This window comes from Dreissena polymorpha, chromosome 1, assembly GCF_020536995.1.
Source record: "Dreissena polymorpha isolate Duluth1 chromosome 1, UMN_Dpol_1.0, whole genome shotgun sequence".
In the NCBI taxonomy this organism is placed as follows: Eukaryota; Metazoa; Mollusca; class Bivalvia; order Myida; family Dreissenidae; genus Dreissena; species Dreissena polymorpha.
In genome coordinates, this window is record NC_068355.1 from 86,874,076 (window position 1) to 86,892,211 (window position 18,136).

The 18,136-nt window shown below is 35.8% G+C and overlaps 1 protein-coding gene across 1 annotated transcript in view; it reads right to left on the reverse strand.

The window, feature by feature from the left end:
* Positions 1–9,026, reverse strand: part of LOC127839073 (uncharacterized) — a 64,190-nt gene extending 55,164 nt beyond the window's left edge. Inside the window, exon 1 of the mRNA XM_052367247.1 lies at positions 8,915–9,026. The gene's annotated coding sequence lies outside the window, so the exon portion shown is untranslated. The remainder of the gene's footprint in view (positions 1–8,914) is intronic.
* Positions 9,027–18,136: the final 9,110 nt, after the last annotated feature.

The following is an 18,136-nucleotide window of genomic DNA, read 5'->3' on the forward strand; positions in this document are numbered from 1 at the left end:
TACTGTTTACGACATTACCGCAAGTGATCGGTGACTGATTAGATAATTGATTGCACTTTGTTATCGGATTATAAGCAATACACAATGTACAAACACATGGCCAGCGTGTTTATTCTACGTATGTCTGTCAATAAACCGGGCTACCGCTCTTATAGATTTATAGTAGCCCGGCGGGCGTCAGCTGGAAAATTTCAGTAGCCCAATGAAAAATTTCGGTAGCCCCCGGGCTCCGGATTTGTCGGACACTGCGGTAAAGAAAATTGATTTTGTTGATTTTTTCCAACAGATGTTGACCAAATATCAGAATATCCTTTAGGAAGAATGACCGAATATTCAAATACCAAAGTCAGTTTTCGTTGCCATCCCTATTTTTTAAAGTTAATTAGATAGTTTTCAGTTTTTTTGAATCAATACAAGTATGCACCTTCAACAGAAGTAAAGCAGCAATTATTTTAAGGTATGCATTCAGGGCCCTCAATCTATCAAATCTGCAGCCGAATTTCGGCCGCAGTCCCCCACCTGAAAAGTATACTTTTTTCCCCTTTTGGGGGCAAAAATTCCCCCTGATTTTTTTTTTTTTTTTTAAAGATGTGTCTCATGATTATTATATCTCAATTCTATTTCAATTTACTCTTGTTAAACATACTTACTCATGAAAAAGAAATGAATATAGTGCATACATGTACAAATGTAATAATGAGAGAGTAAGTAAAACAAGCTGCGTTTGTGAAACACAATGTCCCCCTATATGACGTTTGACCTTGAAGGATGACCTTGACCTTGACCCATCACCACTCAAAATGTGCAGCTCCATGAGATACACATGCATTTCGAATATAAAATTGCTAGCTTCAATATTGCAGAAGTGACATTACATAAGCAATTTTGACCCATATATTTGACCTTGAAGGATGACCTTGACCTTTCACCACTCAAAATGTGCAGCTCCATGAGATACACATGCATGCCAAATATCAAGTTGCTATCTTCAATATTGCAAAAGTATTCATAAAATAAGCGATTTGGGCCACATATATTTGACCTCTGACCCTGAAGATTGACCTTGACCTTTCACCACTCAAAATGTGCAGCTCCATGAGATACACATGCATGCCAAAAATCAAGTTGCTATCTTCAATATTGCAAAAGTACTCATAAAATGAGCGATTTTGGCCACATATTTGACCTCTGACCTTGAAGGATGACCTTGACCTTTCACCACTCAAAATGTGCAGCACCATGAGATACGCATGCATGCCAAAAATATCAAGTTGCTATCTTGAATATTGAAATACTGCAAAAGTGGACATTAAATTAGTGATTTTGACCCATATATTTGACCTTTGACCTTGAAGGATGACCTTGACCTTGAGCTTTCACCACTCAAAATGTGCAGCTCCATGAGATACATATGCATGCCAAATATAAAGTTGCTATCTTCAATATTGCAAAAGTTATTGTAAATGTTAAAGTTGGCGCAAACAGACCAACAGACCAACCAACCAACAGACAGGCCAAAAACAATATGTCCCCCATAGGGGGGGACATAAAAATCCCAAAAAAGGGAAACGCCGCGAAAATTTCCCCTTATGAGTGTAGGGACCCGCTTTTCCTAAAATGGATTGAGGGCCCTGGCATTTTTATAACTCACTTCACCCTATATCAAGAATGAAATCACCCTATTTTAAAATTGATGGGTGAAAACCCTATTTCCCAAATAATTATCTGGGGCAATGCTTTCAGGGGTTTTTCTGCCTACTTTGGGAAAAGGAGTCTGACCAAATTGGGAATTTTTTATCGTCACAATTGCCCGTTTTGGGAATTTTTGTTTCGTGAAACGGCTCATTTTTGGGGAAAAAAAATTGAATTAATCATGCTTAAATAAGTCTGTGGTTTAACAATTTTCTTTATAAACACATGCAAAGCAAAACACACTGCCCAAACACATGTTACAGCAACATTTTTGGCCGAGCTTAAATAGAGCCATGGGTATTTCATTTCATACTTTAATGTATTAAATGACGATTGAACTACAACTTTCTTACAAGGCTCTGAGCATTCAGTTGCCGATTTTGTGATTGACGGCCCTGGCATTACTTCTGTTGCTGTTACATTTTGCTGCGTATCGTCCGAGCCTGTCTGTTCAGGGTTACTCGCAGCAGTAATTTCGGAAGATTCTGAGCGTTTCGAAAACATCGATGATATCGTTACACATCTTTTAGCGTCTATTTTTCGTGTTTTTTAAATGTAATATTTACTATTGTGCGAAGCCATGATTGAAAATAAGCGTCTCAGATATGGTATAGAATGTGTATTGTGCGGCTCTATATACTCTTTTGTATAATGCGGAACAGTTCAAACGTCATCGCTGAGAGTAAATGCATCCGGCAAATACACCAAAAAATCTGTGTCACTAAATGTTTTATTACGTCGCGAATGAAGGGAAGTCACTCTTTCAATATAAATTATGTTTACTTTTTACAATATTGGAAGATTTTATTTTTTGGAATTGGGAAAAATGCAATCATAATTTGATTGGGAACGGGTCCATTTGCTTTGGAAATGCCTCCGTTTCCCGGAGGCGCAGACAGAGCTGAAAAACCCCTGGCTTTAAGTCACAGGTGGTTGGCATGTGGCTATGCTATTTATTAGTGAAAACATCATTTTGAATGATAAATAATCATATTATAACGGAAAATCAACTTTTCTGAAAATAAATATTTCACTATCAAATATATATATATGACAAGGCATTCAACTCAAAATCACCCAAAAACAGGGTGCATCGTTTGAAAAGCCATTACTTCATCAATTTTGCAGTGATTTTTATCGCAGAAATGAATTTCCTTTCTGGAAATGTATATATCTTGTTCAGGGATCATATTTTCCCGCAACATCAATCGGTCCGGATATAAATGGGGAAAAGTATCCGAAAATATGTATCCGAAATCATGACAAATTACGTTAAAATATATACCATTGATTTTGCCATTCATGAAGGTGGTATAATACATGTACAAGTAAAATTCCCTTAGGCATTTTTGTTAAACGTAACGAGTTTTCTCAACTGGTTTTATCATTTGGTATTTCATTGTTGTTTCGTGTGCTGTTTTATCAGACTTTTTTCATCGTTGTCAATATTATTAATCTGTGTAAGTCTATACCGATGTTTTAAATTGTTGTCGACTCGATAATATCTTACAAACTTCACTGAACTAAACAAATGTCTGTGCGTAGGTTGGCTACTGACAACGACAAACCAAATAATTAAGAAATAAATTTTTGTCAAATAACCCACGTCCGATAGTTTAGATGCGTAGGGATTTAATCACTAGAGCGAAGCATTTGAAACCACACATCTAATTTTCCGGTTGTGAGTTATTAAACAACAAAGTATAAAGTACACGAATTATTTCGATTCTAACACAGTTTTACTAAAGATTTATTCAATATATATTATTTTTCTTATGTACTATTTTATGTGAAGTTCCACCCATAAAAATAACTTTCGGCTGTTCTGTCGATCAGATTTGCAACTTCATTTTTACCGGATTATTACGCTGGTGGAAAATGTATCTGCATGTTTTGTTAAGGTACAGCGCGTGCATTCAGACGCGTCTTTTTGGATGCGTTTTTAATCCGCTGTTCACAAGTTTTTGATTCTTGGTCTGACGTGCAATAAACTGGTCCAGACCGGTTTAGAAACTGCAGCGAATGGTTTTCACACCTAATCGAGATAAGAATGTCATTAGGGTGTGTTAGCATGTACACTGTGCAATCGATTTCATGACATGGGAATTTTAATAGCAAACAGAATTGGACCGACTGTTTGGGATTTTCAATCGGTCTTTCATGACCCCAATCGGTCTAGGACCGACAAAACCAAAAAAAATATGATCCCTGATCTTGTTATATTTCTACACATGCTGGGTCAAATTTTAAGAAATAAATCAATAGTGCTTAGATTGAAATAATTATTAAATTAGAAAAGCAAGAATACCCGAGTCAGTGAGTGGAAACTTTGCAGGTGCGCAAGCAGGGCTTTCCACAGGCCATTTAACGATCCCTCGCCGGGGCGCTTGAATTTCGAAATCAGAGTCCCCGGGACGCTTGAAATTTTCCGATAAGTGTATTTTTCAGTAAAAGAAAGTGGAGATCATCAAAAAAAATCTAGGTTTCGCTATCAGTGTATCAATATTCCCTGTTTCAAAGAGCACTCGGTACCTACTTTCACAAGTAATCGCCATTAACACCACATGGGGTAATGGATAATCCACTGATAAGACGCACGTATCGATTATTCGAGCCACATTACACAGTAATTTAAATGCTGACAAGAATGTATCAGGTAACTTTCCAGTCGTCAAACTGTGATGTTCATCGTCCAATCGGTTACGCGAATGCTTATGAGGGCGGGGTAACTATGGACCATTATTTTTTATTGACGTCGGGCACGAAAGAGTTTATCGCAGCTTGATTAGCAAGAAATTGTACCATTTACGTAATATAAATAAAATATATATGTAACTGTAAACAAGTGTTACCTACGACTCATAATTAATATGTGAAATTAACTGCAAGTGGAAAACAATCAATAACTTATAGCGAGTAAGTTGTGCAAATAACTCCCGGTTACATAACAATTTAATTCCAGTACATGTATATTTCATCATGTCCATTTATAGAACTGATTCACCTCGTTTTTGCTGACATTTATTGGACACGTAATGCGCTTAAACAAATTTTCTTTGAATTAATTCAAACACTTCTAAATGTTTCGTCCGATAATCGATACTTATAAGACTGATGATGGCAACCGGCCGTAATCCTTGTGAACAACGTGAATTTCATGCATAATTCCGTCAAAACATTTATTCGACTCGTAAAGTATTTAAACAAATTATTGTTGAATTCATAACGCAACTGTTAATATTTGTTGAAATCTAAAATGGGAATAATTAAATGTGTAGTCCAAAACCCATTCCCGTAAGCCAATTTTAATGCGTTTTTAATCAGAAACACACTTCCGAATGTAAATGTTGCGGCAACGTTAAAATATTCTTGCTTCAAATTAGCAGTGCAAATTTATTTTGTGTCGAATCTTTATCTCAATTAAAAAGAGTGCGAAAATTATGCAGCATGTACAACGTCACGTCATTTGCATAGAAAGCGTGCGTGTATTGAGCGTTTTAACAAGCACACAACACGTTAGGGGATTGGCGCATGTTCAGAGAATCTATAAATAGTCACTTAAAATTTATTTGATGCTATAGAAAAATGTCAAGGTATGTGTAAAAGAAAAAATTGAGAGCTTTTATCGTAAATATTTACCAGAAAGTGATTGATAAAAACGGAATAAACGGGATTATCAGTTTATAAATAGAAACTTGAAAAGTAGTTTAGTATACAGTAATAGAGTCGGGTTGAAACGGATGTATTGGCGAATCGTTCGAGTCAGGATTTTAATATCTGTGCAGGAAAGTTTTAAAACAATTAAACAATATAAACAAGAGTGCCAAACTGTCACAAGATACGCCCGTTCGAAGGTTTTGGACACCATGCTCAATGCTTGAAAGTGTCCTCAAGACCTAGTTATTGACCCGGCATGACCCATATTTGAACTTGACCTAGATATCACTTAGATGTAACATCTGACTAAATTTGGTGAAGATCAGATGAAAACTACTTCAATTAAAGAGCGGACAACATGCTTAATGCTTGAAATGCACTATGTGACCTCGTTTTTGACCCGGCATGACCCATGTTCGAACTTGACCTACATATCATCTAGACACAACTTCTGACCAAATTAGGTGAAGATCAGATGAAAACTACTTCAATTAGAGAGCGGACACCATGCTAAATGCTTGAAATGCACTAAGTAACCTCGTGACCTAGTTTTTGACACGGCATGACCCATATTTGAACTTGACCTACATATCATCTAGACACAACTTCTGACCAAATTTGGTGAAGATCGGATGAATACAATTTGAATTAGAGTCCGGACAAAGTGGCGCCGTTGAAAATGCACTAATTGACCCTATGACCTAGTTTTTGACCCGGCATGACCCATATTCGAACTTGGCCTATATATCAACTAGATGCAACTGCTGACCAAGTTTGGTGAAGATCGGATGAATACAATTTGAAATAGAGTCCGGACAAAGTGGCCCCTTTGAAAATGCACTTATTGACCCTATGACCTAGTTTTTGACCCGGCATGACCCATATTCGAACTTGGCCTAGATATCAACTAGATGCAACTGCTGACCAAGTTTGGTGAAGATCGGATGAATACAATTTGAAATAGAGTCCGGACAAAGTGGCCCCTTTGAAAATGCACTTATTGACCCTATGACCTAGTTTTTGACCCGGCATGACCCATATTCGAACTTGGCCTAGATATCAACTAGATGCAACTGCTGACCAAGTTTGGTGAAGATCGGATGAATACAATTTGAATTAGAGTCCGGACAAAGTGATGCCTTCCGCCCGCCGCCCGCCAAGGGGTTTCACATAATACGTCCCGTATTTTATACGGGCGTATAAAAATTATATATATTTTTAAATGACTGGGGGATTTTCTTGAAGAGTCATAGTGCACCTAATGACGTCTTTTGACGCTGTTTTTCTTTGAGTTATAACGAACCACAGAACGTGAATTGACATGTTAAATTTTAAAAAATCAACGTCGGGAGTCACCCCTATCAGCCCCAGGGCGCCTGACAAAAATCCTGTGGAAAGCACTGGCAAGTCATTCATCATAAAGTCCTCGAGTAATTTTCTGATAGTTCTCTGTGTCGCTACATCGCCATCAACTTTATTTCCAACAAAACCAGAATCATCATCTCATGTACGTCTATAGTATTGAGTTAAATCAACCTAATACATCGTAACAAACACAATGCTTGTTACTATGGACATCAATTTGCGTGTCTTTTGTGAAGAAATGCTCACAACAACAACTTTCTAAACAAGAGATGTGTTTGTCAGAAACACAATACCCACTATTGCGCCGCTTTGAAAAAAAAATAAATATATATATCATTTGGCAGGTTTAGAAATTATCTCCATTTTATAACTTATTATTTCCATTGGATTGTATTTTTGACTTTTGACCTTGAAGGATGACCTTGACCTTAAAATTTGTTTTAGATTATATCCTTTAAAAAATATTACTCCCTTTGTGAAAATGATCTGTACCTGCCAAATGATATAAAATATACATTATCTCCCTTTAAAGCTCGTTACTTCCCTTGGATTTTGTTTTTTGACCTTTGACCTTGAAGGATGACCTTGACATTTCATCACTCAAAATGTACAGCTCCATGAGATGCACATGCATGCCAAATATCAAGTTGCGATATTCAATATTGCAAAAGTTATGGCCAATGTTAAAGTTTTCTGACGGACACACAGACAGACAGTTCAACTGCTATATGCCACCCTGCTTGGGGCATAAAAACTGATCAATATCAAACCAAAAGAAAAAGTTTTGAATTAAAAATTCAATCTATCTAACAGAAGTTTGGGATGATGTATGATGATTGGTTGTTTTCATTTGCGCATTAAGGGTATATTTAATATTTGTTTGTGCTCATTTATGCTACGCAAAAGTTTATGTTGCTCATATTACCAATTAAAGTGCCATCTGTATTCCAGGAGACGAGTAAACATGAAAAAAACCTATTGAAACTCCCAGCGACTCGTGGGACTTGAATGCCCTGAGCTTTTATTGGTACATACGTACAGCTCAAAGTTCTTCTTGATTAAACCAAATTCAATGTAAAAAAAATAAGTCTCAAGTTTGTCAATAAAATCCAATTCAATCAACCTAAAACAGCGTAACAAACACAATACTTGTTACCATGGATATCAAGTTGTGTGTTGTTTGTGGATACATGCTCAAAACAAAATGTTGATAAAAAATGTTTATATATCAAACCAAAAGCCGAAGTTTTACATTGACAATTCGATCTATCTTACAGATGTTCTGAAGAAAGTCGGTGCTTTGCGATTGGTTGATAAGACAAGAGATCTATTTTGCAGGGGAATCCGGAGATAATCGTATTTTCGAATTCGGAATACTTGGCTTTTTCGGAAACATGCAAAAATCTGTGAAAAGGCCCTTTTAATATTATTATTATGCGAGCACACCACATCATTTAATTTATTTTAATTTGCACATTAGTGATATATTTGATCTGTTTGTGCTCATTTATGCCAAAAAATAGTTTATGTTGCTAATATTATTATTTAAGTACTGCATGGATTCCAGGCGGTAGAAAAATCAAATCAGACTTGACATGAAATATGCTGTAATCAGTTGCAACTCCCAGCGACCCGAGGTTCAAAGCTGGGAGTTGGATTATTGCAACTAGGAGTTGGATGATTGAAACTACAATCTTATATAGCAGTTTCTCATATGATGTGTGTGCTTTGGCTTCTCTTAGAGCTGTGTTTCCCAACATATCCTTTATGGCTTAACTAACAGATATGTTAACAACCCAGCATAGTATTTTTTCTGTGTCAATTTATCAACTAACTTCTAACTGGTTTTGACAAAGACCTAACTCATTGAACTTGCAGCATTTCAATAATAATTTATCCCAGTGTGACCCAAATTCGACGAAGTAACGGCTACATGATGCAATATTTAGCAAATAATGAAAGAATAACGAAATGTTTAATAGCACAAAATAATATTTTTTAACTCGGCTGTATTACTTTGAAATGATTCCAAGACTATAATCATCCATTTAATCAATACAAATAGAACATCGTCGAATTTAGGTGTCGTCGAATTTGGGTTGCGGTAGGATAACACTAACAGTCGTTGAATCTTTACTTGAAAATGCTGTGCACAATGTTGAACAAGGTATATAGATGGTTGAAAAGTTAACAATCTTACCAAGAAGTGCACATCTGTCAATATTTGCCGTCCATTTAAACTCGACATACCGTCTTTTGTCATCAATATCGCAAAGCACAAGATGGCGAACGCAGACGTGACGTCATTGACCATATAAGGAAAAGCAATATCAACGACCAATCAAAATCATTTACATCGCCCTCTATCGGATAAGTTAATGAGTTCTTATCTCAAAGTATACGCGTGTGTGTAAGCATCGGTCATCAATAAAAAATATTTTTTTCCTTAGAGCAAATACGATTAATAAAAATAAGTGATCAGCTTTGGTTGAAAAAATATCATGATGGTTCGAATGGGCATTATCCCCTCTTTTGTTTCGCGGACCAAACTATCTTTGATTCTTCTTTGGTAACTATATAGTATGTTGAATTTCCTCTCGCGTGAGCATATAATATTTTCTCTGTCCTATTTTCGTTGGCGTTTAAATACAGTATTATGGTTATTACGATAGTATAGATCTATTCTGTATCATCATTTCCTTCAGATATGCAGTTTATTTCGTAAGTGAACATATTTTTGAGAAAAAAAGTTGTATTCTAATATACTCCCGTTATTTGTCCCGGGCAAAATGAAAATATTAGCATTTCATTGTATATCAAATAATCAGAATGTAGTATAGAGGTGCAGACTCTTTTGTCCGGAACAAATAACGGGAGTATATATATAGTGAGCGCGATGCTTTTACATCCAACATTTATTCATCATGCACGGAGAGGAACTTTACGGAAAGAGGATTTCTTAGGGGGGGGGGGGGGGTAGGGGGTTAAAAACTGGGGCTTGGTATTTATTTAGTTATTTTTTTGGGATGGGGAAGTGTCTTATAGATTTTAAATTACAAATATTAGCATTTTCAAGTATAATGAACGAGCGGACCAAATAACAGGAGTATATGTAGAGGCGCAGAACTCTTTTGTTCCGGAACAACTTTCCGGAAAGAGGGTTTCTTTTTTTTTGGGGGGGGGGGGGGGGTAGATTTTTTATAAACTGGGGCTTGGTATTTTTTTTTGGGGGGGGGGGTAGGGGATTGTCTTAAAGATTTAAAAATAAAATTATTAACATTTTCAAGTATTATGAATGAGCGGACCAAATAACGGGAGTATATATAGAGGCGCAGAACTCGTTTGTTCCAAAACAAATAAATGGAGAATATATAACGGGAGAGCGAACATTTGTTCATCATGCAAGGAGAGGAAATTTTCGGAAAGAAGGTTTCTTGGGGGGGGGGGGGGGGTATATTTTTTAAACTGGGGATTGGCTTTTTTTTTTGGGGGGGGGGAATGTCTTAAGAATTTTAAAATGAAATAATAGCAGATTCAAGTATTTTGAATGAGCGAACCAAATGACCTGAGTATATATAGAGACGCAGAACTCTTTTGTTCCGCTTGCTGCAGAATTACCCGAAGCGCGGACCAAACAATCTCAGGCTTGTATATGGCTTATGAGCTTCGACGGAGCATGCAGTAAATACACCACACTGCGTTATGGGTGTAAACCGCAGTTCACAGTTAAATGGTTTCAGTCAAGGTTTAATTTAGGGTTTCATTTTTAGGTAAGATCATATTATTTTCACTGACATGCAGTTGTATTTTAGATGGAAACACGACAACACGTGTCTTAAAGATTTTAAATTACAAATATTAGCATTGTCAAGTATAATGAACGAGCGGACCAAATAACGGAGTGTATATAGAGGCGCAGAAATAATGACGGAATACACTGTAATATTTTTAGAAACAGACTATAGATCATGTCAACTTTTTTCCTAGTTTTCGGAAACAAACGGAATAAGCCGAACTTGATATTTATAAACATCCGTACTACTTTCTCCTCTGTATTTTTTTACTGTGAAGGACCGGGCCTATTTTAAAATATAATTTCAAGATTATATAGTTCTGTTCCTATTAAAAATTATACATGATTCGCGGAACAATAGAGGGAATAATGTCAACCTTGCATCCAATTCAAACATTGCCCTTTCAATTTAATTTTGATTTTACCGCTTTCCTTTGTATGACTGGACAAACATTATTATTAGTATACGAGAAATGCTTAAAATATGATCGTAAATTACTGTCGAAAAATAAAGTCGTATGGATTGGGTCACGCTCCTGGGGTTTCCCACTGAAAATGAAATAAATCAGATTGAATCAAACGTAATCATCGACATGTGTACTCGGAAATAAATATTTACTCCTAAAACTGGGAAAAGCGGAACGTCATAATATGAATAGTTCAGATTCCAGATAACACTATCCCGTGGGGAACACGTGCAAGATGATATATGTCCTATCTGCCGTTTACATTCTTACACTAACTTCCACACTTATTCATTCAATCTTATTTTTTCACCCATTCACCCAATCATTAGCCAATTAATTGCATGCAATCAGTTTTAAGTTTATTCTATCCTTGATTTACTTATCAATTCATCAATTTATTTATGTGTTCACTTTTCAATGCATTTAATTGTTTACGTAGTAAATCATTTATCCACTCATCTATTTTGAATCATCAAAATTCCATTCATCAACGTACTGTCGAGGTACAGGGTTGAAATATTCCGACCAATCAATACCAATTTGATAAAGTTGATAAATTCATACAGCGTTTTTTCCAGTGTACCAGATTATAACCATGAATCTACTCTTCATTTCCACACGGTATCCGTTATTCTAGCTAACAGGTAACAGGCGAATTAAACGGAGAACACATGTTGAATAAAAAAATCACTAGGTGATTCGCGTTTCCGTTTTTGATTGCCGCATATGAGTTGAATTGGTGGTTGATTGTTCCATCTTGCATTTATAATCAAACCAATGTCATCTGAATTTACTAATAAAACTGTTGTCTTTAAATAGTTTTAAATTAGTGTAATTAAAAAGAAAACAAAATATGCCTGTTCTGCGGTTCGAACCAGGACGTAAAAAAGGAAATGCTAACACGCATCATCAGCATTTTTTTGTATTGAGAGGGCATTTTTTAATTGATCTAATATACAGAAGTGAAGTCAGGAATTACTCTGCTTTTTTTAATATAATGCATACATTTTTTATTGAATCCATGACCTATAGTACATTACCCTTTTGCCCAAGAGTGAATAAGTCCCTTTTAAATTTGTCTCAACAATCGAAATGAATATCATAAATGGACATTTTCATTCGCAAAACTGTGTTATCTGAAATATGCGATAACTGTATCAAACTCATTCGGTACATACATTTTTAATATAATGTGAGCTAATTTAAATGTTTAAAAAAATGTTTTGTGACTATTATATTGTTTTAAAATGGGGTTTAAAACAACACTTTCAGTAAAGTTGGATACTGCAATCTTTAACCAGCATTTATGTTAAAGACCTATTACATGTAAGTGCCAGTTGTTTATCGTTATATTTTTAAGGACCGACATTTCTGTTCTGTAAAACAATTTGTTCATATTCCATTTGAAGTTTTTAAATTTACATCGCTTGTACAAAGTGAATATTTTTAGTTACCTATATATGTTGCAGTTTTGCGCATCAATTCTTTGCATTGAAGGAACAACATTATACTGAATTGATATTGATCTCAACATCGATAAGAGTCTTCCTTGACTCAATATTAACCAGCAAACTTATTGAAATGTTCCTCAGATGAAACTTTCTTTATACATATTGTGAGAGATTGTTTTCAAGATAAATTCTGAAGACTTTGACTCTTGACCTTTTGATCTCAAATTCATACCCGAGTAACCAGCGAACATATTGTCATCGATTTTAATCAGAATCTTCATTTTCTTTTAAGCAACCCGAAGAAATCGATGCATGCACGAACCCCAAAGCCTTCCATAGATAGCGTTTGAAACTAGATGGTCTATAGGCTTATCAATCTACCGATAGACAGAAAGAAAAACGGGCCGAAACGGATACTGACCGACGAATAGTGCCCGCTTTTCACACACTAGCTAACAACCGCAGTGCATTGAGGGTTTTGATTCATTTATTAATTAGATTAATCATTGTTAGTCTCTTATAACAGACAGGATTTTTTCTGATTCAAACTAGTGGTTGAATAAACAATACGATTCAATACGACTAGAATTGTTTATATAATAACACCTGTATTGTTGGAAAATACCTAATATCATTGCTGCATTGACTCTGAGTAAATAAACATGTAAAATTGATTAACTTATGAACATCCTTAATCCTGGTCTTATAAAATGGATTTAAGGTGTGAAACCCAGTTAATCCCATTGTAAGTATTTACGTTATCAGCGTCAGTGTTTAGAATTTAAAGCGTATTGTCGTTAAGAGTAATTTTCTTACCATAGTAAACCATGGTATACAAAGAAATTTAGTCCATCCATGAAACAAATTACCGCGATATCCACAGAATATTGTCGAAAAATAAGGGATAAGAAAGAATGTAAAAAATATTCCGTCAACTTAAAACTTAAAATAAATGTACTACTTACAACCTCTGAGGACTAACATTTGACAAAGTTGAATGCATAGACGGGAATACACTCTGCGGAAAGCAGCTCAGCACAAATCAATGAGTGTTGTACTAAATGTAGCGAACAATTATCCTGCAACAACGTTTCCGGGCAAAGAGGAGCTGCGAAACTCAGCCTCTGACCCTGATGCATAAGTTTTCTTACTAATTGATAAACATAATGTATCATAGACACTGGTGCCCATTCCACTCATGTTTGGACATAGAATATTTCTACAATACTTTACAATGAGGGATTAGACAAACGAAAAAAGGACCAACATTCAGCGAAAACTATGCGCTGTCAGTATTCCTTTATTACGAGCATCGACACATTAATGTCGTTCAACTGTGAAACTGTATATTCTTCCACCAGATAAGGTCTTACCACGACAAACAGATCCAATACGAAAATGTGGACAAAATAGCGAAATGGGAAGCGAAAAGAGCATACAAGTTTCATTCACGAAAGAGTAGTGCGCTTCATATAAGAATAACTCAGCCCAACTGCAATCAACATACATAAATAAAGGTTACCAACTAAGAAATGGAAAAAAACAACCGAAGTTTTAAATCTCACATTGTATGAGAAAAGGTTACTAAAAAGTCTTCCTGAGACACAATTCTAAAAATACCAGCAGAGACTCAAAACAAAGGGCCGACACCTCGCTTAAACGATCCTTTCCTGGAATATCGCTGAACAGTGGAGAGCCCCTATCAGAATATGCACAAAGTAAACCCTGAGCTGCACCATCAGGAAAAAACCTAATAATACACTGCGATCCTTTATTTGTGACAAGTGATTGCCAAACAACGATATATATTACAAATTAAGTAGACACACATGTTAAATAACACACACACTCAAAAAGAAAACTAGGACCAACGCCTTAGTAACGGTGCATACAAAGCATTTGGAATATAAACCGGTTTAAAGGACTTTACACTCGGCTCACTTGTATTCATAAAACACTTAACCTCATTCAATTAGGCAGCATTAAAGATAAAACATTCCAATTTAATTATCAATTAAACTACCCAATGGTTATAGATAGACCAGAACACCAGGACCGTAATGTGTGAGGCACAATCAAATGAAACTAAAGCGAGTATCACATACATCTTGTCTTTATTGATTTTTTTTAGATATCGCATCATATAGTTTAAATTTATATCATCTTCGCGCAACTCAGAAAGAATACGTCAATACCGTTATTAAAGCCCAAATTATACATTGATAAAGGAGATGGTGCATTGAAGAGCCGTACGCTAGGCAACAAACCGGCGCCACAACACCAGCTCCTCTCATTTGAATGGGGAACTCTTTAAACATGCCAATCAAACCATAAGCGCTCCGTGTTTTCAAAAGAATGAAACCCCTTGTTAACATTATCCAGTAACATATCTGAAACTAACAATGGCTGTGCCCCGGTATTCCAACAGTATTAGATTCCTGCTACACTATTTATTAACAGATTACAGCTGATTTCCTCGTAGAATCCTATAATGTAACGCATAACCTGCCACTTTTGCTGAAACTCATTCTTCGGCATCCTTCAACAGTGAGCTAGCCAACCTGAACTTTTTAAGGGGACTCCTTTACCAGATATATTAAGTACCAGTCAAATAAATGACTATAGCTTTTTCGGTGGGGCTACGGCTCTGGCGCTGCCACGGTAGCCGATTTGGTCTCGACCAGATGGTGCGAATATTAATTAGCTGTTTCTATCACTAATTTCTAACGTGTAACATTTACGGTTTATGCCGATAGGAAGCCCTAATTTTCTCACTTCATATCGCTCCTACTTTTTTACGCTCCTCGTGCACCATAATAGAATTTCAATTTCTGACAGTATGACGAATCTATGCAGATACAGATGTAGATGTCCGTTATGGTTACCACATAAACTCACAAATATCTTATATTCAACAACAAAACTTAAAAATCAATCACCTACAGACACTTAGAAGCAACAAAAAAATAGCAGCGCCAAGCACATTGGTTATATAGTCGAAATCCGATGGCTCGAACTCGTCGGGACCGGCAACAAAAGTTCGAGCCATCCGGAATTCGAGCCATCCGATTTCTAATAAACTTTTGTTTATGAACAAGTTAACAGTACATTTTCACCTTTAGTTGAAGAGTATAAATATTGCTTAAATTCCGTACCATTTCATACTACTTTCTGCTTTTAATTAATAAGAACCAAATATATACATAATACTTGTATTTACCAAAACAGCAACACATAGAATCAAATACATAACATATAGTAAATTATATCAACGCGTTTTAACGTAGCACATTTTCTGGTAACACATAGCACTAAGAAACAAAACATGCCTAAGCACTAAACGCACATCATTAACATATGAAACAGTTCTACATTTATTAATATATTTATAATTTAATAATAACATTATGTCAGTCTGTGTTGCGTTCCTTGGCTGTCGTCGAGAAACGAAGCTTTCTATCACATCATACAGTTGAGATTGAACATGCTGTGAGTTTTCTCTCTACTCGAGATAATTTCTGATTACATTAATACGAAATGTCATCTCTTACTCAAATCAATTAACGATTAAGTCCATGACATGTTTGCAACTGGTGTTAATTAAATCAAATATTGAGTGCCTTTAATCAAGCGGGTCCTAATCGATTAACAGGATTGTCAACGGGACTGTGAAAACAGCAATCTCTTGCACGACGGTTACATTACATTCACCTTTATTACCTGATGTCTTATATAAATGCTATTTCCTCGTAAAAAAAGAAATTTGCAATGTTTTAAACTGTTACCGGTGAATATCGAACTGTTGACCGGTCAACAGTTTGAACTGTTGCCCGCTGGAATAATGACGTCATTTCGTCGAAAAAATGACGTCATTTTACAGTTAATCAGTCAAAATTATTTATTTTATCGATTACTGTTGTGTGTAAATAAAAATTTAGTTTGCTTTTATTTCTATGTTGGAAATTCGATCAGGTAATAAAACACTTATTTCATGAATGCTTGGTGAACAGTCAAAACTGTTGTCCCTCGGTATCAGGGCTGACATTTGGAACTGTTGCCCTCGGCCTATCGGCCTCGGGCAACAGTACCAAAGTCATCCCTGATACCTTGGGAAACAGTGTTGACTGTGTACCGCGCATCCATGAAATAAGTGTATACTGTGTTGGGCTCAGAACGGACTATTGTTATGAAAGCGTCTCATTCATGTCATGATCATACCAAGCGTTCATCATTGAGGTTACAGTATACTAAACAATCTCTTGCACGACGGTTACATTGCATTCACTGCATTAAAGAAAACCATCTTATACCATGATATCTTATATCAGTCTTAATTCATTATTATAAAATTGATATGTTTTTTTGATGTTAAGAAACTAACATACATACACACGTCGAAGCAATTCCTAACGTCACTCAATAAACATTATGTTCGATTGTTTACATTTATAAAGTGCGTGCAATGATTCCATCTGCGTAAATTGGCAATAAAATAGTTTCAAAGAGTTGCATTAAAACTCGCAAGTTTTTGCACGATTTATCGTACATTAAAAAAGTCATATTTCTTAATTAAATGTATGCGATCTTAAATATCCAATCAAATATACACTGAATGCGTTTGTTCGGTTTTAACTATTTTATAGACAAAATGGCGTGCTGAGCCTTTCGCAGAGTTGTATGTGATAGCAAGGAACGACAACTCTGCGTGTAGATTGTGAAAACAGTTCGAGCCATCCGATAATTCGAGCCTCGCGAATCCGCCATCCGACAAAATTTTATATGAATATATAGTAATAAAAAATCGGTGCTTTGACTAGAGTTCGAGCCAACCGGAAATTCGAGCCATCGGGTTTCGACTGTACATTGAAAACAGTATCTTTGACATTCCGATTTCAGAAAAAAGATAACCCAGAACACTCTTAAATAAAAAACAACAACTATTCTCTTATATCAAGACTAAAAAAACTGAAAGCCAGACCATAACTTGCAAATGGTCTCCTTAAATCGAAACCACAAAACAAAACCTCATAAGATAATTCCAAGATGAGATTCCTTTTAACCAATAACATCTGATGCTTTTCATGACAAAGGCCCCAGCCCTCATCCATTCGTGCCAAGCATCAATATAACAGAAAATGGAATAACAAACTATTACAAAACCTTAAAATCCACAAAGTCTCATGTCCAGATAAAATACACTGCAGACATTAAAGAAATGCGGAACAGAAATATCCCGAATGCTGACTTCACTATTTAAAAAGTCTCTGTCTCTTGGGCAAAATCCAAACTGATTGGAAATACAAATGGATGCCCAATCTATAACAAAGGAAATATACATAATACTATATATTACAGGCCAATTTCACTTACATGCATTTGACATCATCATTATTGATTTTGCTAAAGCTTTCGATAAGGTAGCCCTCCAGCACCTCTTATACACACTTACATACTATGGAATTAATTCAAATGCTTTCATCTGGATATTTGACTTCATCCAAATAGGACCAAAACTGTTGTACTTGAGCAATCATGTCAGACAAGGTACAAGTCCGAGTCCCACAGGACACTGTCTTCAGGCCTATCTTATGTCTGATAAACATACATCTTTGAAAAGTAAATCATGTCAATTATCTAGGTCTTACACCCAAAAGTAACAACACATCGGATAAACAAAGACGTGCAGCCAGATTCGTGACAAACATGTATCA